We start from the raw sequence: 26,896 nt of genomic DNA, 5'->3' as shown, positions 1-26,896 counted from the left end.
GGAGCTGCTCCCGGAGCCGATCCCGCCGGATCCGGCCTGAGGCACGGAGCCACGGCACCCTGCTCCAGCTCCTTCCTAGAGCCTGCACGGACACTCCTCCGCTTACAGCTCTCACAGAATGCAGAATGCTGTCTGGCAGACAAAACTGAACTGAGTACAGAATTTGGGTTTTTTCCTCTTCACAAGAGATGGAGGGTTTTTTCAGATAAAAGAGCATTTAAAAGGAAATATGATAACTATGAGGGTTTTAAATAGCTTTTACCCAAAGTGAAGTAATTAGTCATGACCCAAGAACAGTTTGCCACACAAAATTCAATTTTTAGTTGTTGTCTAAAATCAATATGAGGCTCATTCCTTCTACTGTTGGAATCAATGGCAATTTGAATTTAAGAAGCTGGATCTTGGTTCTGTAAAAATGTAAACCAGATCTTTCCCTCTTTGCCATGATCTTTTTGAAAAAAGAAACCCATCACACCTTTGCTATGTTAGTTTACTGTACCCTACCCAGGCAGGTTGCTGACACAGTTCTACGCGTGGGCAATTAGGTGTGCAATGCTGTGCTGCAAGCATCAACTGGGGATGAGTATTTTATAAAGCCAACATTGTACATCGTTCATTTGGGATTTGCAAGCTTCCCCTGCTGATTCATGTCAAATCAATTCTACATACTGTAGAGTACAATGGTGCAGTAAGAAACACTGATAAATGTATTAAACGGAGGCACTGGTGTGTGGTGCTAATACACACAGAGTGGAGGTCAAAGCCCCTCAGTGCCTGTGTGGCCCATCCCGCCACCCCTGGGGACAGTCATCCTTTAAAGCCGCAGCGCTGGGAACGCTAAGCCTCCTTGTCAGAGCAATGTTCCAGAAGAAATCAGATGACTGCAGCTTTTAAAGTCAGTCTGGCAGAGGCTAGGGTTGAGGAAAGGGCAGGGGAACAGCAAGCACCTTGAAATAAAACACAGGATCCAAGTATAACAAAGCTATGTGCCTGAAGCAGGAGGGGTGGTAAGTAGTCTTGCCCACAGGTCACATCCCACGGAGCTCCTTGTGGATGGGGCAGGACCTCTCTGCAGCAGGCACAATACAAACACAGTTGAGGAAGAGATGTGATGCCTCAACCCACCCTGGCATCCAGGCACTCATGGGGCAAACATACATTGCTGCTTCAGTGTCAGAAATCTGCCAGCTCTATGAGCTGAAACACACTTTTCTACCTTCCTTTAAAAAAGACAACTCTCCACTATAAAAGGCAGAGCTGGACTCAGTTATTCTGCCATTCTGATCTTAATGGGCTTCACGCTGTTGGCATTATTAGACAAGTCTTTACAGTGTGGGTGGAAGCAGAAAGTCTGCCAAGAGCTCCAAACTATGTGAAGAATGGAGGGTTCTGATGAGAGCCTCTGATGATGAATCTCCTGCTACTGCATTTGTGAGAACAGGGCAGAAGTCTGAGCTCTGCGCTACCTTTTCTCTGCTGACAGTGCTCTCACTGCAGGGCTGGAACAAAAATGCAATGATTACAAAAAGTGACACGATCAATGATCCATACAAGGGATATAACAAGGCGACTACCTTGTCAAAATGATATGAGGAGCGGTTATAGCAAAAAAGCAAATAGACTCAGTGATGCTTTCTTTTCCTCGCAAAAGTAGGTTGAAAAAACCAGGATACATCAAAGCTGACAGTTCATTGAATTTGGCAGCAGTTCCAAGGTAGAATGTCTTGTCCATGCTGTGCAGGGCTCACACCCACTATCTGCAAGAGGTAAGAAACAAGGAGCATGGACACCTCACACAGAATAAAGCAATGAACTTATTATTCTTTCAGGTTTCAGAGGATGTTTTATGCAGCCCCCTACAAAGAAAATGCATGGGTAATGAGAAACTATTGTAATAAAATAACAACCCCCTGGCTGGCAGGTGGCATAAAGGAATTATGTAAAAAATACACTCCATTGAGCCTCTAATGCTTCTACTGGTATACAATAAAAAGACAAGAAGAGCTGTTTACAAAGACTATCCATGTATGTTAAGCCCATGCAAAAAGCTTCATTCAAGTGAAAGGTGAGGAGGGTGTCAGGATATCACCTATCTGGAGCTAAAGCTTCAAAGCAGTTTTTCTCAGTGGTAACTGCATCTGGAGTTGAGTGCATTTCAGCTCAGACAATTTTTAACTTGTCTAATTTTAGCATGTTGGTAGTGATACTATGAGAACAGAGGCTCTCTCATATACATGCCTAGAAGAGCTGGTGGTGCTGAGGAGAGCTGGTAGCAGCACTAAGTGTCCTCAGCACACACTGAACTACTTTAGCTCTTGTTAAAATATACTTAAGGGCTCAGGTGCCTGCAGCTGACCAAGTGCCTGAGCAGGAGCAGGAGCTAAAAGCTCTCAGTCCCCAGCAAAAGCATAGCATGGTACCTTTGATCTGCAAAGGTTTAGACCCATCCGTTTCATTTCTCATTTCCAACAGAAAGTAAGAGCACAAACAACTTAATTCTGTGGCCTGATGTGGTGATTCATTTAAAACCAGTAACTTGGCATTTCTGAGTTCCAGCTGTTTTGTCCTGACACAGAAAAGCCATCCTGGAGATGAAAGGGTCCAGGACATCCCACAACAGCCACTCCTATGCAGAGGCTGGGGGCAGCAGTGAACAAGCCACAGCAACTTTAAATTTTAGAATAATTCAGTGAATAAAATTACTCCAACAATAAAATAAAAGCAGCCTTTAGTCCAACTATATTAAACCACTTCCTTTTAAATGAGAAAAACACAATTACAAGAACACAGATTGCCTCTAAATTTGATTAAATACAAAATTGGTATTTAAAGGTATCAAATCATAAGAGTACAGCAATTAGACGGTGATACAGATGAAGCAGAAAATGAGATCAAGTTCAGAAACAAAATATTTGTCACAGAAATCATGGAAAAGATAAACCTTAAATGCAAGAGACAAAACTGTGGTAGGACTCAAAAAGCAGGATGTGCCTCATTTAAAATGGAGTTACGCGGGAGAAATAAGGGCAGACAAAAAACAAGGACTGGATCTCATCATTCCAATACTTTCATAAAGGTGGCTGCTTAGAGGTGTGGATGCATTAACCTTCTACTCAGGGAAGCAGTCAACAGGACGCACATCCATCACATCATCAGTGCCATGAAGCTACGTAGGATGGATATGGATGTGAAAGGTCACTATGTAGATTCTGACAATAGTGTAATCATGCCATCCTCCTTTTCAAACAGACTGATAAACACAAGAAACCCTAATAATTGTTAGATTGTCAGATATTGCTGCTCAAGTACTAAAATGAAAATTTGTGTCAAAGGATTGGAAACAAAAATTACAGCAGCCAAATAAACAGGTTTTAGAAGACTGCAGCTTGAAAATGCTAACAATGCAATAAATTATGAAGGCAGGAAGTTGTAAAGAAGACTATAGACCAAATTATGTACCAGAGGCACAGAAGAAATGTTAGGTGTCATCAGAATAGGTGTTAAGGTCCAATGAAAAAAAGCATAAAACTAAAAGACAGGACTGTAAGCTCAAATGTATTTATACATAAAAGACAAGTCTGGAGAAATATCACTTCAGCAGCATGAAAAAAAGTTTTGGAAGCAAACCCAAGTATTTTAAATACTATTTTCATGCTGAAGTAAGTAGACACTTTGTTTAAAAAGAGTTGTGAGGAAGGCAAGACACAAGAAACTAATGAGGCTGACCAGAGCATTGTTTTAAATATAATTTATTTTCAAAAGTGTAAATCAGGCTTGCTTCTTTGAAGACCAGTCCCCAGAGACTGCAGCCTCTGCTCAAAGCAAGAACTCCTCTTTCCCAGGACCCCATCATGACCTTCTGTAGACTTTAACATGGCTTTGGTTGGCAGTCACAGTCTCAACCTACACACTTGGGACGTGATGATCTGTGGGGCTGGGGATGTTCTTTTTGGCTGCTGCCCTTGCACAGCAGGAATAGTTCAGCATCTTTGGCTATGCAGAGGAAAATCTCAGTCTGCCTAAGGGTGAGGGAATGGATCCAGCCACCTCTGAGACTTTTGCTTACTTACTTACTCATGATGAGCCCATGAGGCTGCTCTGGATAGCGACCAGGAGTGTACCCAGTCTTCCCCTAGAGCTCCTGGGTCATTACCAAAATTGCTCCAGGGGATGTGACATTTCTGTACCCTTCTCCCATGCAAGTGTTTGAAGTGTACTATGCCCACACATAGTGGGAAAGAGTCCCTGCCCTGAGTTTACAGTGTGAGTTGTCAAAACAAGGTGAGAGTGAGAGAGGAAGAGAGGAATATCCACCACTTGTTATCTCATTATCTACCCATATCTTGTATTGTTCACAGCTGGGAAAAAACTGCATTCCTAGGAGAATAAAAACCAAACCACCCATCCACCTCAGGGAAAGCCAAAATACTTTTCATCTGACAAGAAGTAGGGTTATGTTAAAATACCTTCCACACAAAACCTGACCTGGATTGGCTGCTGTATCACTCACCAAACATTACTCCCAATAGCTGGCAGGTTGCTGCTGATAGCTTACAGCTGAGGAGCCCCCCAGGACCCCATCATAGTTCTCCTGAGGTCAGCAGCAGGGCTAGAAACATCAACAGCAGCCACTGCTTTGAGAGGCTCACTCTTAGCTGCACATCTCCAGAGGGCTCTCTGAAGATGGTCAGTGAGAATGGGAAAAACCCCAAAACACCAGTTATTTTGTATGTTTAATTTTTATCTTGGCATTTTTTTCCCAACTGCTCGTAAAATATATTCTCAACCTTCCTTTTTCCCAGGCTGCATGAGTGGAGATCCCAAGAAGGATGCAATGACCACAGGGCAAAGGCAAGTTCTGCCTTCCCAGGTGAGAGCTGGAATAATCCTTAAAAGGGGGAAAGGATAGCAGAACACTTTAGCAGAGACTGTACATTGGATTTGCAGGTTCTGCTGGGAAGATGGGCAGGGGAGGGCTCAGAGAAGTGTACTGGGGCATTAGTATCCAGCAGCCAGCAAGGCAGGCTGCAGGCTGGTCTGCACACATAGTGACACTTCAATGATACAGCCTATTGAAATACTATACAATAGTTTTAACTCAGGACAAATGTCCAGGTATAATGGTTTTCTCAAAATACACAACAGATTTTCTATGCACACTTGAAGCTGAAAGAGGAAAGGATTTATATCAGGATCAGAGTGCTCTGTAGGGAAACAGTCTCCTCAAAAACATGATGACAGTGATCACTTAATAACCATCCTGACAATCAGGAATTGGCACCATGAGGTCCACCAACAAAGCAGTTTGAATAGATTTAATACTTTAAAAATTCCAACATGTAATGACAACCATTCAGATTCATTACATGTATTCAGACAAACCAAAGCATTTACAAAAATACTTTCCCTCATCTCTTTTTTTAAAGCATGATTCACTGTTTGCTCTAAGCAGTAAGACAGTGTTTTTTCTCAACAACAGGATTATCTCAAACAGTTTACACTGGTTGTGGTTAAAGAGAAAGGGACAGACAGCATGGAGCACGAAGAGGGATTGCAAATGCTGCCCTTAACTGATTCTTTAAATCAGAACACCTAATACTCTTCATGGAAATAATGCACTCTTACCAGCTCCCTTATACTGAGTAATATGACAGGTCCAAATCCCAGTCCCACTAGTTCTGAGATTATGAAGAAAATTGTTGTCAGGCTGCAATGGACAATGATGGATTTATGATTCTTTGGAAAACCACACATTGTTTTGAAGGATTAGATGTTGTAATCCGTACAGCAAGTCAACAAAAACACACCATAGCAGGAACAGGCAAGGAGCAAGGCATCCAATTGCCAATGCAAAATAATGCAGTTTGTACTTTGTTCACCCTACTGTCATTAGCATTAGCTCATATAAAATCACTTTCCTCCAGCAGAAGCTGCTCGCTATATGAAGTGAAAATATACTTCCCCCTTCAAGAGCTTCTACTCTTCACTGTAGATGTGCCCAAATTTTGATGGGAATACCCAAAAGTAGTCAGGGAAGGAGACAGCAGGGCTCTCTGGGGTCGGAGCAGTGGCACAGAGGCACACGGAGGTGACTCTCCCTGTGCCCCTCCCCGGCACACTGCAGCCACCAGCAAACCCCTGGATGGGCTAAGGTGGCTCATGCCCTGCCACAGCCTGGGCCCGCCCCAGAGAGAGAGATGTGCTTTGAGTACAGGCTATAAACAAGCCAGCACGGATTTCCACTTCTCCTGCAGACGCTGTGAAAGAGGAGGCAGGCTGCGGACAGACGGCACTAGCCTCACGTTAGCTGAGTCAATCACTGCGTAACTCTGGGTTAACTCACCTCTTTCTTCGTGCCCATTTTGGAACTACTCCATCATCAGAAACACCTTTGTTATTCTTTCTGTGTCTCCTATTAGCAGCCCCAGAAGTGCCACAGGAGCAAACTAGCTGTTATATAGTGGCAAGATTCTTGGGACTCATCATTTTCTGAATTTGGGGTAATTAAAGCTGTAGCAGCATTGACAAGGGTGGACTTCAATCACATTTTCTCTTTCTGAAATTATGAGCATGAGAAAGAAGAACATACTAACACCAGTGAGAGAGAAAATTCCATAATTATTTTGACCTATTTTACAAGAAACAAAATATTTTGGTTTTGTGGGACACTATTTGGGGTAAATCTGGCTCTTAAAATACACCAAAAGTTTGGTGAGTTGGTGCAGGTCTTCAATCCCATTCAATTATTTGCCTACAGTACTGCACATTGCAGGGAGACATAAGAGGAAGAGGAAATGCAGAATAGTAACTACTGTTAATGTAAAATGCACAAAAATGGATTATAAAACACAGCGCCAAGAATTTTTTTCCACTGTAGCCCATAAGAATTTTGCAAAAAGCTAAGAGCAGTTTGTAATGTGATCATGCCTCAGAACAGAAAGTGAGCGCGTTCACACCAGTTCTGCGCTGGAATCTCAAAGCAGCAGCTTCATCCCGTCACTTGCTTGTGAGTCCTGAAAATACAAAATTGTGAAGAAAGACTTGCTTGGAAGCTTTTTCTACAACAGTCAAGTACTTAAAAGTTAGACAAAGTTGTACACACAGCATGAGGCATTTGTCATCTGCACAACAGAAGAAAACACCATATTCAGAAGAAATAGATGTTGCAGTTTCAAGCCTGATCCTTTAGTGCAGTGTTTGATCTAGGAACAGTAATCACATCCCATTTACTGTGCTGATAAAGAACATGGAGCTGCCACAGTCAGTTTGGATGGATGCCAAGACAAACTCAGGCACAACTGAAAAATCCTGTTAAGATGACTGAGTGGCAAATGATGGTTATTTATTCTAATCAATTTGTTAATTTACTTCTGGAAAATCTGGATTAATTTGTTTCTAATCAAAACAAGGACCTATTCATTACAGCATGTATGATGAACTACGACTACATAGGCATAGCTAGGATCCCTAACAATCTTTTTTCTAAAAAAAAGAAAACAAATTTGGTAACTCACCCCTCAGAAGAAGACCATTTGGGCTTGTTTCCCTGGAACACACATTTCTTACCCTTTATCCAGGCTAATTTCAAATACCATGCTGGTGGGCCTTCCATTCCAAGCTCTTTTGTCCTCTCAGTGCTGCAGCTCTCACTGACTTTTCACTCGACTTCCAAACGTTCCAGCTGCTCTCTTCCTACCCACACTCTCAAACACAAGTATCTATTTAACCTCTTCCCTTTGTGTACCGTTGATTAAGCGAGGACAGCCCTATCTGCTGAGGCCTCTTTGTCACCTCTGCTGCTGCTGCTGCCTAGGCTGGGTCACCTAGGACTTGGCTTTCCACAGTGTTCAGATTCTGCCTGCTCTCCCTCAAAAGGCAGAAGTACAATACAATGAGGTTAAATACAACAGGTTAAAGTTATATGCAAGGTATAACTTATTTTACACAAGCCCTAGCAACCCTTCTGTCTAAATCCTGAATAGTGTTTCATTTGCCCTTCTTTGAACCCTGAAGCCCTTCCTGAGCAAACATACCAGCAGCAATTTCATCAGTGCTCAGTGGAGAGGTCAATGGTAATGTTTTCACTCCTGACAAACCTGCAGAGGTTCCAAGAAGATGAGGATGATGCTGGGACTCAGTACATCTGCAGACCAGAATGACACTGGCCACCTCCTCCCCCTATTAAATGCCAAACATTTAGTGCCAAAACATTTGGCATTGTTTGCTTAGTTTTCCCAAATGGGTAATTCTGAAATTACATTTCCCATGCTGGAACATTGCTTTTGTACTCTGACTGGTAACAGCATGAGTGCTTTGGAGAGACCTGGAGAGGGATGAACCAGCAGACCAGCTGGCAGTCTGGGAGTCTCACACTGGAGCAGGGCTGGCAAAACCAAAATCTCACCCCCCAGCCTCACCGTTTCCTCCATCAGCTGTTGTGTCGTCCCTCTCCAGTGCCACTGACGTGGCACCCTGGGCATACAGAGTCTCATTAAAACCCCAGCACCAAACAAGAAAGGCAAGCTCCACAGTGAAGGGAGGCACAGCAGGTACATGCCAGCCTCTGGTGAGCCTGGGGCAAGCTTCCCTGCCTGTGGGATGCAGTGTGGGGATCAGGAAGCAGCATGTCCCCTTCCTGCACAGGGTGCTGCTCATTGCCCAGCCAAATTCTCTATGCCCCACTCCATCCCTTTCTGCATCTCAAGTTCTTATTTGTTATTTTTAAACAGCCAGATTGAGTCTTAATTATTTAAGCACCTTCCAGATTTAGAAAGTTGTTTTGGCTGTGAAACTAACACTCAGTGCAATCATCTCTCATCAATAAACCATGGAAACAAATGTGTACGCCTGTTGGGAAAGAATTTTATTTAAAGCATACTGAAAAGTGCTTTAAATAAACTGTGAAAGATGTGAAAAGACCTAATGCTGGTCATGTTCCAGTGAGCTCAGCACATTTTCGCTCCAGTGAGAAAAAAATGGGACTTGTGCCTTATACAATTAAGATGGCTTGATTTCTCACAAATAGGAAGGGATGCCTCAGAAACATCCAAAACACAAACCTGGGCAAAGGGCCTTCTGAAAGGCACACTCACCTGACAGTTGTGCCGGTTTTTGTAGGGTTTGGCGTTTTTTTCCAAAGTGTTAAAAAACATAGTCAAGGGTTTGGTCCTTCAGGGAAATAAAGATTTGAGCTTTAAAACAAAAAAGAGGAAAAAAACCCCTCCATCAACCAAATAGCATTCCTAACATCTTACTCTAATAAAAGAAATAAGATTAAAGAACAGTGGCATAGCGTCACTTTAAGTGAGAGATTTTTTCTTATCCCAGAAAGAGCTTAAGGAACATAATTTCTGATCCCACTGAGAAACACTCTGCAGTATTGTACTCACAGAATCATAGTATATGCTGAGTCAGAGGGACTCCCCAGGATCATAGTCTAACTCCTGGCCCTGCACAGGACACCCCAAGAGTCACCATGTGCCCAAGAGCACTGTCCAAATGCTTCTTGAGCTCTGTCAGGCTGGTGCTGTGACCACTGCCCTGGGGAGCTGTTCCAGTGCCCAGCCACCCTCTGGGTGAAGAACCTTCCTCTGATGTCCAACCTAAACCTGCCCTGACTCAGCTCCATGACATTTCCTCAAGTCCTGCCTCGGGTCACAAGAGTGAAGAGATGAGTGCCTGCTCCTCCACCATCCCTCAGGACAATGTTGAAAAGCACAGTGAGCTCTCCCCTCAGTCTCCTCCAGGCTGAACAGAGCCGCTCCTCATATGGCTTCCCCTCAAGGCCCTTCCCATCCTCGTGGCCCTCCTTTTGCTGCTCCCAAATAGCTTAATGTCCTTTTTAACATTGTGGTGACCAAATGTGGTCATTGCTAACTGCTTCCCATAGAGTGGAGATACTTGATCTTGAATAAACCCCATGCAAATTGCTGCTTGACTCCTCTCCTTTGCAAAGCAAAGCTGCTCTTTATTTATGTAGCATTTTCATTTAATTAACAAAGAGATGGAACAAACTCTTACAGAGGGATAAAAAATTAAAAGGTCGTTTTCCATCATGAGGCAATACATGAGAGAGGGAAAGAAACAAACTGGTTTCTTCCTGTTGGCCATAGGAACATCAAGCACCTCACTGTTGCCCCGTCAGGACCTCAGGGAGGCAATGAAGAGTCTGGAGAGCACGGACAGAACTTTTCTTCCTCTGTCGAGCATCCCTGCCATTGGAAAGGAGCCAAAGAGGGTGCTTTGAGATTCCTTCCTCAGACATCTGACACTGCTGGGACCAGCTCAGCATATGCATGTAAATTACACAACAAAACCAGCGGTTTTATTATATGACCGAGTTAAAAATATTACCTACTTCACTGCAGCCAGAGCTTACATTCAAAAATGCTGTCACGTTGCAAAGCCCGTTACTTCAAAACACAGGAAACATCAGCTACATCTGGCCGGAACCTTTAATGTAGGCCCGCGGCTCACCTCATTACGAGAGTCTTTAATTACATGGTCCCATATTGTTTTTCACAGGGCCCCCCGCTGCCATGGCCGGGCTGAGCGCCCTCAGGGCCCGCTGCCCGCTCCCCGCTCCCCGCTCCCCTTCCCGCCCGGGACCTGTTGGACGCGCCGGCCCCGAGCCCAGGCGGCACGAGCCGCTCCCGAGCCGCCCCCGCCGCCCGATTGGCTCTCTGCCGCCGTGACGTCATAGCGCCCCTCCGCCGCCGCCCGTGAGCCCCCCGCACCACTCTGACGTCACCGTCAGCCCACGGCCGGCGGGGGGGCGGGGCCCGCCGCCCCGCGCCCGCCCCTCGGCCCCGCCCCGCGGCTCGCAGCGGGACAGACCGGCCGGTGCCGCCCGCCGCCCCCAGCGCCGCCGCCGCCGCCAGGTAGGGCCGCGTCCCCGGCCGGGAGGGAGCGCAGCGCCGGGGCTCCCCGCCCGCAGACGGGATGCCACGCGGCCGTCTGGAGAGGGATGCGGAGAACGAGGGAGGCGGGGGGCGCGGGGGGCGTCGCTCCGCGGGGCGCGCAACAAGTGCGGCGGCAGCGCTGGGGGGGGCTTGGTGCCCGGCAGGGAGCGGCGGGGCTGTGGCCGGGGACGGGGCCGGCGGTGGCGGGCAGGCCGGCCGGCGAAGGGAGGGGACGGGGCGGCGGAAGGGACGGGGCTCTCGCCGGGAGCGTCTTTTCCCCGGTGCAGTTTAGTCCAGAGCATGATGCAATCCCGCATTGCCATGGATACTGCATCCCGGGCGGCGGCGGCAGCGCTTTCCGCCGTGCGGGGCACGGGGTGGGGTGAAATAACAAGGGCAGGAAGGGAGGAGACCCCGCACCTCGGCCCCTGTCCACGGCCGTAGCTGCCTTCCCGGGAAGCTCGCGGAGGGCTGAGCGCTGCCACGGCTCCAGACAGAAACCATGATCCGTCTTTTTCCGCCGTGGCGGGTGTGTGGGGTGTGCATCCCGCCAGCCCGGCCCCGCTGAGGCGGAGCAGCCCGGCAGAGAGGCACGGTGTCAGCGGAAGGGCTCGTCGGCCTCGGAGGGGAAGGCTGTTACTTCTGCTTCTTCCCAGAGCTCTTGCCCAGCGACCCTGACCGCCTTAGTGGTCTGGAGCTGGAGCCGCTGGCACGGTAGTTCGCGGGTCCGTGTGTGGGACAGGGCAGACGCCGAGTTCAACCAGCGCCCTGGAGATGTGCAGTGCTTCTGAAAGGGCAAAACTTAAAACTTAGGTGTTTAAAGAGTAAATGCCTTAGTAAATGAGCAGAAAAGGAAGGGCAGACGACAGAAATGTGTCAGTGTGTCAGATGCCTGTGCAGGGACTTTCTTAAAAACTTTATGGCTTTTCTTTTATCTCTTCATCTCCTGGAAGCCCTCGGGCACTAGCAGCATTCGAAGCAGTGCCTGGAGTTATGTGAGGTGTTGTCGTGGGCAGTGTGTTTCCTCCTTCTCTGCCTGCGTTTGTTGCTTTTCTGCCCTCATTCCTTTCCCCTGATTCCCAGGGATGCAGCATCTGAGGATCCCGCTCCAGAGAGCTTTCCGGTATCGATCTGTGCTGTGAGTCTGCAGACAGAAGGTCAGTTTTGCAGACCCGGGCAGGAGCAGTAGCACCTTGGCTTGCTCGGCACGGAGGGCTCCTGGCAGACAAGAGGGTTTCTCACTCCGGCAGCTGGGTGCCCTGCCCGCTCCGTGCCCCAGCCGCCGCTGAACGGCAGTGCCCCGTACGGCTCATTTGTATTCTCAGTGCTTCGGGTGTTCTCTGATGCTGTGGGATTCAGTGCCATGGCCGAGTTCTCGTGGCTGTGACAGAAAACTCCAGCAAAGAGCTCAGCCGGCTCCTAGCGATGGCGGGGGAAAACGAGGCGGGGGCATGGCTGCAGTTGGGATGCTTCCCATCAGGAAGTCTCTAAAACCGCTCTGTGCAAATGGAAACACGCCCTGCAGCTGAAACTAGAGGAGGATGAGCGTGCAGGCGTCTCCCGTGGCGGCGCAGCCTTTCGCCGGAGTTTTGGGCCAGGTTGTTTCCAGGGTGAGGTTATCTCTGCCAGAGCAGCTCCCTGGCAGGAGCTGGCAGCCGCGGGCCTGCCGTGAGCCGCGGGCTGAAGTTATCGCCGCCGGCCGCGGCTGGCTGCAGGGCTGGCGGCTGCGAAGTTTTTGTAGGTGCGGGCTAATGGTGCTGCTGCATCAGTATTAAGTTGCTAGTGTAGGGGAGGGGGATTTATTTGGTTTAAGTAAGAACTTGTTAATAACGCTGAGGAATTTTGCGATGTATTTCACTCTTCTTGCTCCTTTTAACAGCCAGAGATTTTCCTCTGCTGTTAAAATACTTCATAGCTAGAGAAAAGTCCTGGTGCAGGCTCACCGCTGCTAACAGCAGCTGAAGCTGTGTCGGGGAGAGTCAGCCTGTGGCCCACGTGATCATCTGATGCTGTTTAGCAATAAAAGCTTGAATTTTTAATATGAGTATTCATGTATTTGTGGTGATGCTTTCATAGCAGCAAGTAGCCAACGCATGTACTCTGGCTGGAGGTAGCTGTTCTTGCACACAGAGGCAGGATTTTACCTGAAACTTGTGATACCTGGAGATAGCTGGGGTCAGCTGGGTGGAGATCCCTTCCCAACTTTATGTGAATTTAGGAGCAAATTAAAAGAACCACTGTGCTGAGTTTGCTGAAATTACGCTTGGATTTGCCCCTGGGATGCTGTTGCCATTTGATATTGGTCAAGAGCACTAGAAGAGATGCCAGAATTTTGCTTGACTTTACTGGATTTCATACAAAGCACACATTACATATGTAATGCATGCTGGAAGCTGTTCTTTGTGGTTTTTATTCATAAGTAGCTAAATGAATTTGTCATGTGTTCTGACTTAACTCTCCTGTATTTTAGCATTCAAGTGCAACCAGGGAGAGCAGCAGTGCAATGAATATGCAGTGTGGTTTTGTCTTGCAAGCTGGCAAAGGTCCGCCTGATGGTCTCTGTACCTCATGCTGCTTTTTAAATAACAGATGCACTTTGTGAGGTAGTGCCTTTTGCCTAGCAGCAGCTGATCAGATGGACTATCTTTGATTAAAACTCATGCATATTTGGTACTTAAATATAGCATCATTAATGATACTTAGTTTATGTGCTGTCTGACCAGTCTCTGGGTTTACTTATTGCAGTATTTTTAGTAAGTTGATGTTGTTCTTAAATTTCTCAGCATGAATTCTTGTTACATTCCTTGTCTTTAGTACAGCCAGAATGGAAATAAAATATTTTGAATTCTCTAGTCTAATCTCTTCTTTCCCTGCTGACTTTCATTTTGTGTTGTTTATAAGAGGAATTAACTTAGAGAAGATAACAGAACAAAAAAAAAGTAAATTTGAAATAGTACTGTAGATCCATCAGGCCTCTGGGCAGTTCCTTTAATTACACTTTCTTTTGCAACTTGCTAGGAGCAGAGTTTTGAAAATATGTTTGAAGATTCAGATTTTTGGGAATGATGGTGGAATTGACAGTATTATAGGATTTCAAGCTGACCTGATGCTCAAGTCTAGCAGCCACAGATGGAGAGCCCAGCGCTAAGTGATCCAGAGCTGCCCCTTTGCAAGCAAGCACCTTCCTTGTAAGGGACATTCAGTTGCTAATTGGTTAAATGCTCTCAAGTACTGAGCTGACCTCATTCCTTTACCTTCCTCGTTTTTGGGGCAGTAAACATTGCAACATCAAAAGCTTCTGTTTCTGCTGAGCTCGGGGGAAAAAAAGACACCCAGTCAAAGCACAAGGTTAAAATACTTTTCTTCTGGCTTCTTCTGGTGGTCTCAGCAACCCTCACTCGGTGGCAGACAGAGCAAATCTCCCAGTTAGTGCTGTCTGCATCCCACCTGAGAAAAAATTTTAAGAGAGAAACAGCAGTTGCCTACAGTGCCCTGTTAAAACACTGTCATGCCTGTGTGTACTGTTGTCCCCTCTGACTCTTTTGGACCTAGTGCTAAAAGGATGTCACCAGTGAACATTCGTTCTTGCTGCTGCCTGCCCCGTAGGCAGGGCAGGAGCAGTGTGGTGGTGTGGAGCCCTGGCTGGATGGGAGGGTGGGCTCAGTGCCGTGTCCGCTGTCACCCTGCTACCCACATGGCAGGGGACTTAGCTCTCTGGGTCTGGGTTCCCACCGCCAGGGCAGGAAGCCAGAATGCCTGTGCTGTGCGGAGTTGTTCCCTGTTACAACTCATGCCAGGAAGGCTCTTTTGGACTGAGAAAGTCCTTTGGAGTGAATGGGCTCTTGGTGGTGTGTTTTTTGGTTTTTTGTGTTTGTTTTGGTTTTTTTTTTTTTTTTTTTGTTCAGGACGTGAAGCTTTTGTTCTCTGACTTTGAACTGGGAAAGGCAGGGATGCTCTTTCATTGCTGAAGAGAACACCCACAAATATCTGTACCTATTCTTGGCATGTTGTTTTACTCCTGCTGTCTTAAAGTGGATCACAAGCAAAGTGTTGGCTCTTCACAGCTACAAAAGCTCCACTTAGATTTGGCAGCTCTTCCTTTAGGGTGAGAAGGCATGTATAGGTAATTATGCTGTTTACTATAACCTCCCCTGCACAACAACTCATTCATTTTGTCTTCTTAATGTCAATCCTCTTTTGTTACCTTCTGTCATTACCATGTCCTGAATTGGTTGTGTGGGAGTGAGATCTATAAAACTGTTTAGACACAGGAATACCATGGGGGCTGTTGGCTTCAGCTCTTGCAGTATGCTTTTGTTTTTCTGTTTGTACAGTGTACAAAATTACATTCTTCCAGGCTGCAGCATAAGCTTTTCAAAGCTGTTTTGCTATATAGTAGGCTGGAGTAATTGATGCTTTTTGCATGATAGTCAGAGCACACTTGTCCATGTGCATCCAGACACTTCAAAAAACTGGCAAAAATCTTTGTAATGTAGTTGCTAATTTGTTTTGTGATTCTTAAATGTGTTAAAAATGTAGAGATTCCTGCAGTTTGTGCACACTAGCATTGAATATGCTTTTTCCCTTAAATGGAAGAACACACAAGGACAAATGAAAAGGATAATCAATGAATTACATAGAAGTTGGTCTGTTAGAAACTTTTTTCCAGGTCAGATTGCTTTGCTATGACCTTTTCGAAGTCTGTTTAAATTTGGTGTTGCAGCAATATGGTTAAGAGGGCATTGCTTAGGCTGGCATCCCTGCATTTCCTGAGTGCTGATTGGTAAAAGTGATTTATAGCTGGATTTCTGAGGGCACTGAAGCCTGTCCCCATCATCCAACAGAACAGCAGTTAGATCTTTGTTTGATGAGGGTAATGCAAACAGTGACATGAATTGATTTTTTTTTTTGATTGATAAATCAAATAAATGCTGCCTTCAGTCTTATTACGGAAATAGCTTGTAGAGTTGCTGTTGACTGTGTATGCATTGGGTTTCCTTATACCTATTTAATGAAATTAATCTCCTGAAATTTATTGCCTTGGTTTCTCTGTTTGTGTTTTGGCATTTAGAACACATTATCTTACAGGGCAAATAAGAGCGCAAGAGCAAACTTGTCTGAAGTATGTGGTTGGTAAATGCTTTCCTGCTGTACTGGATGCATTGGAGAATTATTTAATTTTCTTGGTGAAATAGTCGACTTGCATGAAGCAGGAATAAACCTCCTCACCAGGTGTAGAGATTTTACAAAAAAATGCATGCTGCTAAGTGCAATTGTCACTTCTCCATGAAGAAATTAATCATCCTACTTATGCTGAGCTCAGTGCTGTGAGTTGAGCTGGCCTTGGCGTCCCCTTGCAACTGGGTATTTTTCATGCCCTTATTAGAACTTTATTAACTGTGGAGTTTGTGCTTCATTAATGATAGCTTTGTTAATGACCAATGGCATACTGGGCAGGTAGAAATATACAGACATTTCATGAACTTGTATTTAAGCTAAAGTTGTGTGTATTTAATTGACCTCTATGTCAAAACTTGGTGTCAAACATACGCCTGCCGACTGATATGCTTTGGGCAGTGACTAAATATGCTGAGTTGCCCTAGAATTTACAGGAGATAAAATTTGCTTGTGCAATACAGCAAATGTGGAGTAAACCTTTTTTCCTGCATTTTCAAATTGTGCCCTGCACTTTGATCCCTACATAACCCTCTTCTGTGAAACTCTGGGTCAGTGATTTGAGCAAAGTGACTGTTCTTCTGTTATCACTTGGAAGCGCTCCTCTCCTCTCCCTCTTGACCTTGAGAGAACTGTTTCCCTTCTTGCCAGCTGTCTTTGCAGTGATTGGAGGGTAAGTGCTTTCTTCCTATGTGCATGTTCAGGCTCTCTGCTTTAAAACATGTGCTTGATTTCAAAAAGGATGTAGTCTTGATTTCAGGTAAGACTCCAGCTTTTTTGTATTCCAGTGGGAGTTTTTGTTGGTGTCATCTTAAGGATGTTATCAGGGTTAGACAATAACTAACAAGTATTAATTTTGCAGAATAATGTAGTTTAGTGTATTAAACCAAATACACCTCATATGTTTAGCTAGTTAATTCATAAGCAGTCAAATTTGTAATTTTTCTTTTTTTTTCTCCCTCACTTTTTTCTGTTAAAAGTTTAGTGGGAAGCATTTCAGGTTAAAGCAGTACTTCTGCTGTGCTTGTGGTGGCTGAAGAGCCCTTAGCAAGTGCTAGTTGTGGGAAAAAGCCTTCTTCCCTTAGACACCAAACAGTTAAGGTTTGGAGCAGACCACAACTTTGTGGAGGAGCAGCTCCTCTGCTGAGTTAAAACCAGCTGTTAGAAATTAATAAAATAAATTTACTTTTACGTTTGCCACTACTGTATCATTGTCAATATAGTGGTCTGAAAGTAGAGGTCTAGTCCTTGAGCTGATCCTGTGTCCTCGGGTTTGGGTTCACTTGAGACAATGAAGGTTTGGGAAGCTATAGGCCTTTATACCTTAATTTTTGTAGGCTTCCCCATAGATTCACTATTTCTATGCACATAATTGAATCAGAAGACTTTGGTTAACCTTTTTCTGAAGGAATATTTCCTGCTCTTGGGTGACTTTAAAAAATACTAGTGTTTCAAATCATCATTTTGAGAATCTTCTCCTTGCCAAACAGCAGGGAGAACCTTTGACTTAAATAACAATAATTAAACCTTTAACCGGTTAGGAGGATGACATTCTTCAATGTTTAACATCGTCCTGCCCTTTAGAAAAAGAAACTTGAGAAACCTTTTTGCATGTTGAAGTTCAGATGTCATGTTACTTCGGGTGCATGGCCTGTGTGCCTGCTGGAAACCACCTGTGGGGTCGGTTCATTCACATGGCTGCTCGTGAGGAAGGGCCACTGTTGGGAAAGGCACACACAAAAGAATCTGGATTTGGCTTTGAAGGACGCAAAAAAAAGTTGTGCTTGCATTTTATGTACGTGCTTCTGTGGATTGCAGGGCAGCAGATGCTTATGGTGAGCGTCTGATTGTGGTTTGGTGGTTAATTTTTGTTTTGCAGTACTGATGTGGAGAGTTTGCTCTTAGCTGATCACAGACCCTGTGAACTGGTGCAAACTCATCTGGTTGTCCTAAATTAGGGTCATGCATTTGTCCCTTGCATCTTACATTTATCCCTTGATTCACTTGGTGTACAGTGGCATTTTGGCATGTTGTTAAGGTTTGCATTAATCTTGTGAGCATGACTTTGTGCATGCATAAAGCCTCATTAATGGGGAAAATACCTGTGTTTGTACAGCATGGTGCAGAATGTTCTTTTTTTTATCAACATATAACAGTGACAGAAAGTAAGCTGCCAGTCCAGTAGGCCTGGTTACTTACGGATTTTCTTCTCTGGGTCTGTAACATGCCTAAGCAGAAAAGCCTCTTTCAAAAGATTTGAGCAGGTTTTTTCATATTTTTTTGAATTCTGACTTGTTTGCCCCCCAGAAGGCACAGCTTAGACCATGGTTGCCTCTGCAGCCTCTTGTTTGCTCTGGCTGTAGGAGGGGTGGGTGGGTTTGCCAGGCCTCAGCCACTAGACTCGGCCATGGGCTGGGAAGTTTTATGTGAGTGTCTCCATCACCATCTGCAAGAGCTGAAAACACAGTGTAAGGACTAGAGGAGAACAAAAGTACAAGGGAACACCAGCTATACAGGGTGGCAAATCCTTACACAGAGATTGAGATGCCACTGAGCAAGTCAGTAAGGAGTACTGCATTTATTTGTTCATTTAAAAAGGATGAGTAAAATAATAGTAATACAGGTAATCACAGAAAGGCCACTGTGTTTCAGTGTAGATCATTGCCTTGCTAGTGCATGAATTGTTGCTGCTGCCTCTGCTTTCTTATAGGTAAAAATTGTGTATGGCTGTAAGTCATTTTTACAGTTGACAGTGTCAGACCACTTGCCATGTGAGTTTAAATATTAAGAGCTCTGTGTCCTAGTTTCATCTGGAATGATTTTCTTCTTAGTAGCTGGTACAGTGCTGTGTTTTGGGTTTGGCATGGGAATAATGTTGATAACACACTGATGTTTCAATTGTTGCTGAGCAGGGTGTACTCTAAATCAAGGACTTGTCAGTGTTCCATGCTCTGCCAGTGAGCAGGTGGATAAGAAACCGGGAGGAAGCGCAATTAGGACAGCTGATCCAAACTGGCCAAAAGGATATTCCATACTGCAGAATGTCATGGTCAGTGTGTAAACTGAGGGGAGTTGGGTGGAGGCTCCAGTTGCTGTTGAGGGATGGGCTGGGCATCAGGCAATGAGCAGTGAGCAGCTGTAATGTGCATCACTTGTCTTTCTTAGGTTTTATTCCTCCCTGTCTCTCTTAATCTTCTTTTTCATTATTATTATTGTTATTGTTACTGTAATTATTAATGTAAGTTCATTTGTTAAACTGTTCTTAACACACAGGCTTTACCTTTTTCTGATTCTGTCTCCTGTTCCATCAGGCCTGCAGAAGGGTGAGCAAGGAGCAGTGGGGTGTTATTTACCAGGTAGGGTCAAACCATGACACTGTCCTCTGGTTTTGCAGCCTTCATTAGGATCCCAGGTACTTTTTTCTAGAGGCCATACCCAATTCTCCACTTTTACTTGACGGGTTCCCAGAATCTCTAACTTCTTTATTCTTTTTTTAGCCCTTTCAAAACTGTCATCATCTCCCTTTGAAGCACACAAAAGCAGGCTGCAAGTCTGGTCATGCCTTGCAGAATAAAAATAATATCCCTTGGTACTTCTTTGTATTGATTTCTTGTTCTATCACCACTGCTAAGTGGCTGCATTATGGTGCAGGAAAGGACTGCTAATGTTGTTTTCAAATGCTTCTCTTTTTTTTAAAGTCTGTCTTAATTGGATCATACTTTCTAAATTCAGTGCTGGACTTGTTTAGATCAGAGACTCAAATCTAAACTCTAGTTGAACAATTGCAGAGCTATGATGAATTTCCAGTTGTGCAGACTGAATACTACTTGGTTTCACAAAACACATCTGGCTCAAACAGTGCATCAGCTCAGGTATTGGTTGCATATAGCAGTGCAATTTTCTGAGCATCTGTGGGTTTAACTTTGTGTCTTAAAATAGACATTTAGGAAGCTGTTAAAGTACAGTTTTGCATCCTGAAGGATGAGAAACAGAGATATTTCTCTGTGAGAGCACAGTAATGTTGCCAGATTTTAACTACACTTCACAATCCTCTTGGAGTGTTTTGTTTACATTCTTTAGTGTTGTGTTGCTTTCAAAGGAGAGATCCATGGCCTTGGAAGGAGATGACCATCTTTGAACTTGCAGTGACTAAGTGGCCAACTGCATGTGTGAAGAAGCCTAGCAGAGAAGTTATGTAGTTTTCCACCCCGCTACTTAATTTTTTGTTGCTGCACCTTTTTGCATTTTCTTATGTCTGTATCTATTTTTCAGTCTTTGCTGTTTAAAATCTTACTCACCCAACACCCTGTAGGGTTGTTTTGCAGAATGGAGGAGCAAGGCTGGGTTTTGCACCAAACCAATTAAGAAGCTCTAATCATTGGTGGTTCTGGCACATCCTCACCTCACAGCGTTGTTGCTTTTCTAAGATTCTTACCAAATTCCCACCTAAGCTGTCAGTCATTAACATGGAAGTAGAATATTAACAAAGGTTTTTTGGTAGTTTTTAATTTTTGGTTTTTTTTCCCTACCCTTATTGCTCCACCACATACCAGTTCCAGTGTGGTGATATGAGCTTGAGCATTTAACTCCCTGGTTGAGAATAACAGGTCTCTTTAATTGAAGGGCCCTTTCACTGCTGTTTGGTTTAGAGATGACACATCTGTGTGGAGGGCTTGTATTACACAGAGATAAGAACATTGTGGAAAAATAACCTGCAACTATAGGAATGGTGTTTTGATACTTGAAAAATTGCTTAATGAAAGAGCTTTTTGCACAAAAACATGTTTTGCTTTTAGCATACAATAAAAATAGAAATGTGGTTGTGGTGAGATTCCAGAGAGGAAAACTTTGAGAGAGCTGCTGATGTGAGTAAGCGATGTAATTGCCTGAAGTATTATTCTGTATCCTACACAGTCTGTACAAAACATACATGAAATAGGTACACTCAGAATGTACAGGGTTTACTTGCTGAGAAACTTCTAATATGTTGACATTTTTATAATTAATGCGCAGAGTCTTAATATGGAGGCTGAAAAGCATGTCTTTTGCTCAGAATTTAAAGAGTTACTTTACAAGTGTTGCTGATGAAATACTTGATTCTGTCCTTTCACTCCTGGCAGAACATGAGCACTGTAAGTTAGGTTTTCACTTTGCTTCAGTCAGCATTGTTTCCTGTGTGTAAATCACAAATTACACAGCAATGTGTTTTTTTCATCTAACAAATTTAATAATAAGCTTTGGCCATCAAGTAAAAAAATGCTTGGTGTTATCAGAAAGTCAAACCTCCCACTGAAATTTAGTCTTGGGTTACTGTGTTCAAGATGTGTCTCAAATCACTAGTAAGGTTGTTGTTTGTTGTTTCTTACTGCATAACGTGTTCCTTACAGTATAACATATAAGGCTGAGCAATAAAGGAGATTCTTCCCCTCTGTCCTCAAGCCCCTCCGACCAGGGTGTAGCAAGACATTTTGGTCATATTCACTGTCTGCTAGCTTTTAATTTCAATCTTTTTCTGTGTATTTATTTTCATTAGCACCATTTCTGTTGGAATACTTTAGCTGTGTTTAGATTGAATAAAACATTCAAGTTGCCTTTTCTTGAAAGAAACATTTTCTTGGTTCTTCATGTGTTTGGTCTCTCGATGGTTACTTTTTCCCCTCTTTCCCTACCTAACCTGCCTTGAGACCATCCTTAGTCCTGCAGTTTTCAAGTCAGAAACAGGCTAACACATCCTAAAATCTGTCTCTTTCATAGTTTGAACATATCAAGGTTGGATTTTTTATTGTTGTTTGCTTTTTACAATGCAATAATCTGTCAGTTCATGCTGCTACAATTATAATTAAGAAATGTTCTAAGCTAGCTCTGCCTGACATGTCCTGTATGACCTTTTGTTACTTCATGCTTTCTTTTTTCTGCAAATTTTGTACTTTCCACTAGAACCATTCTTACATGTAAAATGTTGATTGTGCAATGCATTTTATTTTGGCCTTCTCTCAATAGCCTTTTAGAGTCCCGCATTAGACATTCTACATCTTACATTTTGCCTTTCTTTTTGCTGTGGTTCCTTGCTGGGTGCAGTGTGATGGCTGTGCTCCTCTTCAGCCATGTAAGACCTCTTCATCACCCACAAGTCCACGTCGTGCTGCTGCTTCTCCTGCAGTGAATCAGCAGGGGGATGGACCCGGCTGAAAGCTGATCTTCTTGCTTGCTTGGTTTCTTTGGGGCTACCTCAGTTTTTTCAGGTTCCTTCCACCAAGGCGTGGTGGAGAGTAGGGAAGGAACGAAAGCAGCTTTGCAGCTGTGTCAAATCTGTTCTTGTCTGCCCTGGGTATGGCGGTACAGATGGTGACATGGTAATGGTTGTAGAGTGGACTGGGCTGAATGGAGAACCTAGAGCAAGGATCAGGTGATGTGATGACTGAGCCTGAGGGTTGCTGATGGGCATGAGCTGGCATCACATTTCAGAAAGTGCTGCCAAAATCAAACAAAGGAAATGTGCAGGTACCAATGCTTTATTTTGTAACGACTCCAGGAGTCAGTCCTCTTTCTTGGACCTTTGTTACAGCAATGATTTGGTACCCCAAAAATTCTCAGCAGAAGTTGGTGTGACATGGGTCTGGTGCAGGCAAGGATGTTCAGCTCCTCAGGACTCACCAGGCTTTGCAGTCCTGAGCTTCTGTAACAGAAATGCCATCAGCTGGCTGCATGGTTTTGGTAACAAGAGCAATTTATGGATGTGCAAAGTGTTGTACAAGAAGGGAAAGGTGTGGGGGAATGATCTGACAAATGCATCTGTAAGAAATCTCCTGTCTCTTTGTTTTCTGTCTCTATGCCTGGACACGTCATCTTCACTTTCAGTACTCCTTCTGCATCCTGGGCAGGAGCAAGGTCAAAAAATTGCTTTCTGTAGTGTTAGCACCTTTTTCCTTTAGAAGGGCAGCTAGATCTTAAAAGGTAGTTGATTTTCTGAATAATTAACCTATTTTTTTTCTTTTTTACTGTTTTGAAGGCAGGGGGTTTAACAGGGCACATAATTGTTAGAATTCTGTCCTGAGCAGTACAATGCCATGGCATGACACTTGTACCTAAAGTAATTTCTTTTCTTTTTTTTTTTTTACTTCTCAGAATGGTGGGGAAAGGAAGATTTTTTTGTACCTTCTTCTATTTAAAGCCAGCTGTCATTCATACTTGCCTGACCTCTCCTCTGTTAGTACTGTTTACTTATGTATATCATGGTACAGTCTGGCATGATGTTTAGCATCTTAAAATGAAGGCACCAAGTATTGGTACAGCTGCAGCCACACAGGGTCTCACAGGTGTACAGCCAGAACACAGAGAAGTTTTAAGATTGACTTCTCATAGCATGGGTGACTGCATAAAGAAATGGGGTGCATTTATAGTGCCAGTATGCATCCTTTCTTACTTTAGATAAAAGTACAGAAATTCACTTGTATTGAGGAATGTAACTGCTTCAGTGTATTGCGTGTAATTTTGTGTGCTGGGGCTCTCCAGAGAATTTCACTTCTCCCACAACACTCCAGGTATGAACCCAGAAGCATTGGAAATAGAGTAAGCACACAAATAAATACTTAACATAGTGTAGCTTGTCTAAGGGTGACTTGTTTGTGTGCTTTTTCAGTGTGATCTGGTTTCCAAAACACAAGTGGTCCTCTGAAAGGTGTCAGTTACCCACCTGAACACAGGGGTTGTAGTTTCACATCTTAGCAGGGCATCTTAATTCAGGTTTTATGTGCACTCTTATCCCTGTACAAGTCAGATTTGCATGGTGTAGCATTACCTTTGTGACTGTCATGCTCAGCTTTCATGGTCTTCTAATTCCTCTACTTTTTGTTGGATTGCTGTATCTAGTCAGCATGTGAACCTGAGATAACCTTTTTATAGCTAAGCTTCATTTACAGGATAACTGCACACAGCCATTTTTTGCTGTGTAGAGTGTTTCACATGTGCAGGAGAATTCTAAGTACTTTTATAAATTAGATGGCAAACTTTCATGTGTCAAGCTACTAAATGCAAGGGAGGTAACCAAGAGTTACATATCTCCATGCTTTGAGTTTTATTCTTGAGATGTCCCCTGGGTTCAGAGCTCAGTGCAGGATTTTGGCAGGAGGAGTGAGCAGGTGGATGACAAATGTTCTTGGTATTCAGATTTGGTGTTGCAGATGTGGGTGTTGGAGGAAATGAGGGACATGTGGAGGGAAAGTCCCACTTGTCACTCTTTTTTTCCTACTTGTTTTTAAATTTTATTATGCAATTGTGAAGCATGGGCATTTAAAGAAAAGGTTAGTTGAAGCTTACTGTCTTGAGTACATACTGCTCTTGAATGCAATGGCCATGCAAGGCTGGGCTTCTCCATTTTTGGCCCTACTGACTGTAGTCTCATTGGTTCTGTTGTTAGAAAATGCATTGTTTTGACCAAGAAGGCTCATTAAAATAGGCTTTGGGGACTGTAACTTTATTTTTCTCCTGTAATCACAGAGATTACAGGAATCCCATTATTTAAGGAGAGAAAAACTTGTCAGACTTTCTTGCAGGTGGCTTTTGAATAAAAGATAAGAGACCAGAAATGAAAGGTAAAATCCTTGTGGCAGTCTGCACTTAACTTTTTTCTCTTCATCTTCTCAACTCTCTTTAGCTTCCCGGGCGTCCTGAGGCTAATTGTAAATTGTGAGCTGCAGCTAACACTGTTATCACAGAATAGCTGAGGTGAAACAGACCCACAGGGATCATCAAGTCCAACTCCTGTCCCTGCACAGGACCATCCCCAAGAGTCACGCTGTGTGCCCAAGAGCACTGTCCAAACACTTCTCGAGCTCTGTCAGCCTGGTGCTGTGACCACTGCCCTGGGGAGCTGTTCCAGTGCCCAACCACCCTCTGGGTGAAGAACCTTTTTCGGATATCCAACCTAAACCTCCCCTGGCACAACTTCAGGCCATTTCCTTGGGTCCTGTCACTGATCACCACACAGCAAAGATCAGTGCCTGCCCCTCCTCGTCCCCTCACAAGAAGCTGTAACTGCAGCGAGCTCTCCCCTCAGTCTCCTCCAGCCCGAACAGAACGAGTGACCTCAGCTGCTCCTCGTATGGCTGCCCCTCAAGGCCCTTCACCATCTTTGCTGCTCTCCTTTGGACACTCTCTAATAGTTTATATCTTTCTTACCTTGTGGCACCTATAACTGCCCCCAGCACTCGAGGTGAGGCTGTCCCAGAGCAGAGCAGAGCAGGACAGTCCCCTCCCTTGCCCAGCTGGCCATGCTGTCCCTGATGCCCTCAGGACAGGGCTGGCCCTCCTGGCTGCCGGGGCGCTGCTGACTCACACTCAGCTTGTCATCGACCAGGACCCCCAGGTTCCCTTGTTTTCCCATCTGCAATACCAGCACAGCTTTGCAAAAAGATGGAGCTTCAGATTAAAAAGGTAGCTGTTAATAAACTCTGCCCATAGTGCTTTGGGAGGGGGGGGCTTTGGAACAAAGCTGTCTAGCAAACACTGTGCTTTGGCTTTTCTTAGAAAAAGTCAACTTGTTGCTCTTGGGCCATGTACATATTCCCCCTATTTCATCTAACCTAGTTTCTTATAGACACTCTCTTCTGTTGCAATTAGAAAAAGGAAGCAGTTCTTAAACCCTAGGCAGAAGTTCTCTGCAGTGCCATTGCTGTATATAACAATTACAGCAGTTGAAATAAACCTGCGTTCTTTGCCTTTTCTTCCTTCACATTTTATTTCTGTAAACACTCCTTCAGTCTTGATGGTATTGCTCTCACAGCACGGGGCTGTAAGCTGGCAGCGGTGAGGAGGTTTCCAGGATGGCAGTGCTGGTGCACAGGCACAGTGTTCAGGCACGGGATATACCCCCTTGAACACTTCATTCCAGGAAAATGCATGCTCTTGTGAAAACCATGCTGCTGAGCGATCCCAGATCTGCTGCTGCTCAGGGGGCTCTGCAGCATGAAATGTCCTTGTTTGTAGATGGATGCTGGATGCATCCTTCTGGCATGTAGAGGCAGTCATGAACCATTTTCTTCTGATTCTTAATACTTCCATGAGTGTGTTCGTGTGCTTGCTTCTAACTTGCTCTTCCTGCTTGGCCATCACCCTTGGTGTTTTCCCTCTGTCTGAAGTCATCCAATGCCATATCAAGAGCTGTTGAGTGCAAGGGGATGAATTTCATGTGAGTGTTCTAATCCTAGGACAGTCAAATCCTAATTTGAGCTATTTTAGATCTGCTGAAGGTGTAAATAAAATTGCAGGAACCTATTATTTCTCTTAACTTACCTATCTGAAGATTATTAGATTCTGATTTCGTGAGGTCTTGTGTACTGAGTGCAATTAATTATTCTGTTTTGCAGTATCCTTTCTTGTATTTATTTCTGTTCTGTAAAATACTTTCTTACCACATCTCTGTTTATGTGATAAGGTAACCATTACTGAATTTTTTTTGAGGGAATGGAATGAAATGAGGATTTGAGGGAATGGAATGACAGGAGAAGTAATGTTATGAAATTACATATATATATATATATATAGGTAATTTCATGACATTACTTCTCCTATATATTACCCCCTATATACACCCCTGCCCAAAGTCTTTCTTTAAACCATGCATTTTCAAATTATTTGAAATCCCACTGAGGTTAAACTGTTTGAAACTAACTTCTCTCCTTTGTCCCACATTTGTTACACTTCTGTGAATTTTATAGAAATTATTTATTTCTAAACTTTCTTATGCTGGTGCTGCTGGTGAGTGTGAAAGCTCAGCACTGTGGGTCCTCATGTGTCAACAGCAGGGTTTGCTGGAGGGTTTG

At 44.2% G+C, this 26,896-nt stretch overlaps 1 protein-coding gene across 4 annotated transcripts in view; it reads left to right on the top strand.

Annotated features, from left to right (window-relative positions):
- The first annotated feature begins 10,822 nt into the window (after positions 1-10,822).
- The window catches only part of ELOVL5 (ELOVL fatty acid elongase 5), a 38,751-nt gene continuing 22,677 nt past the window's right edge, over positions 10,823-26,896 (top strand). The window contains exon 1 of one of the 4 annotated variants that reach the window (XM_041477453.1): positions 10,823-10,880. The gene's annotated coding sequence lies outside the window, so the exon portion shown is untranslated. Of the gene's footprint in view, positions 10,881-11,991; positions 12,059-12,108; positions 12,512-26,896 lie in introns of those variants that run through there. The other 3 variants (XM_041477455.1, XM_041477454.1, XM_041477456.1) reach the window with 3 other exon arrangements.

The sequence above is a fragment of the Pyrgilauda ruficollis genome, unplaced genomic scaffold (assembly GCF_017590135.1).
Source record: "Pyrgilauda ruficollis isolate IOZ18807 unplaced genomic scaffold, ASM1759013v1 scaffold40, whole genome shotgun sequence".
NCBI lineage: Eukaryota > Metazoa > Chordata > Aves > Passeriformes > Passeridae > Pyrgilauda > Pyrgilauda ruficollis.
The sequence above is the reverse complement of the archived record's forward strand: the minus strand, read 5'-3'. Positions and strand labels throughout refer to the sequence as shown.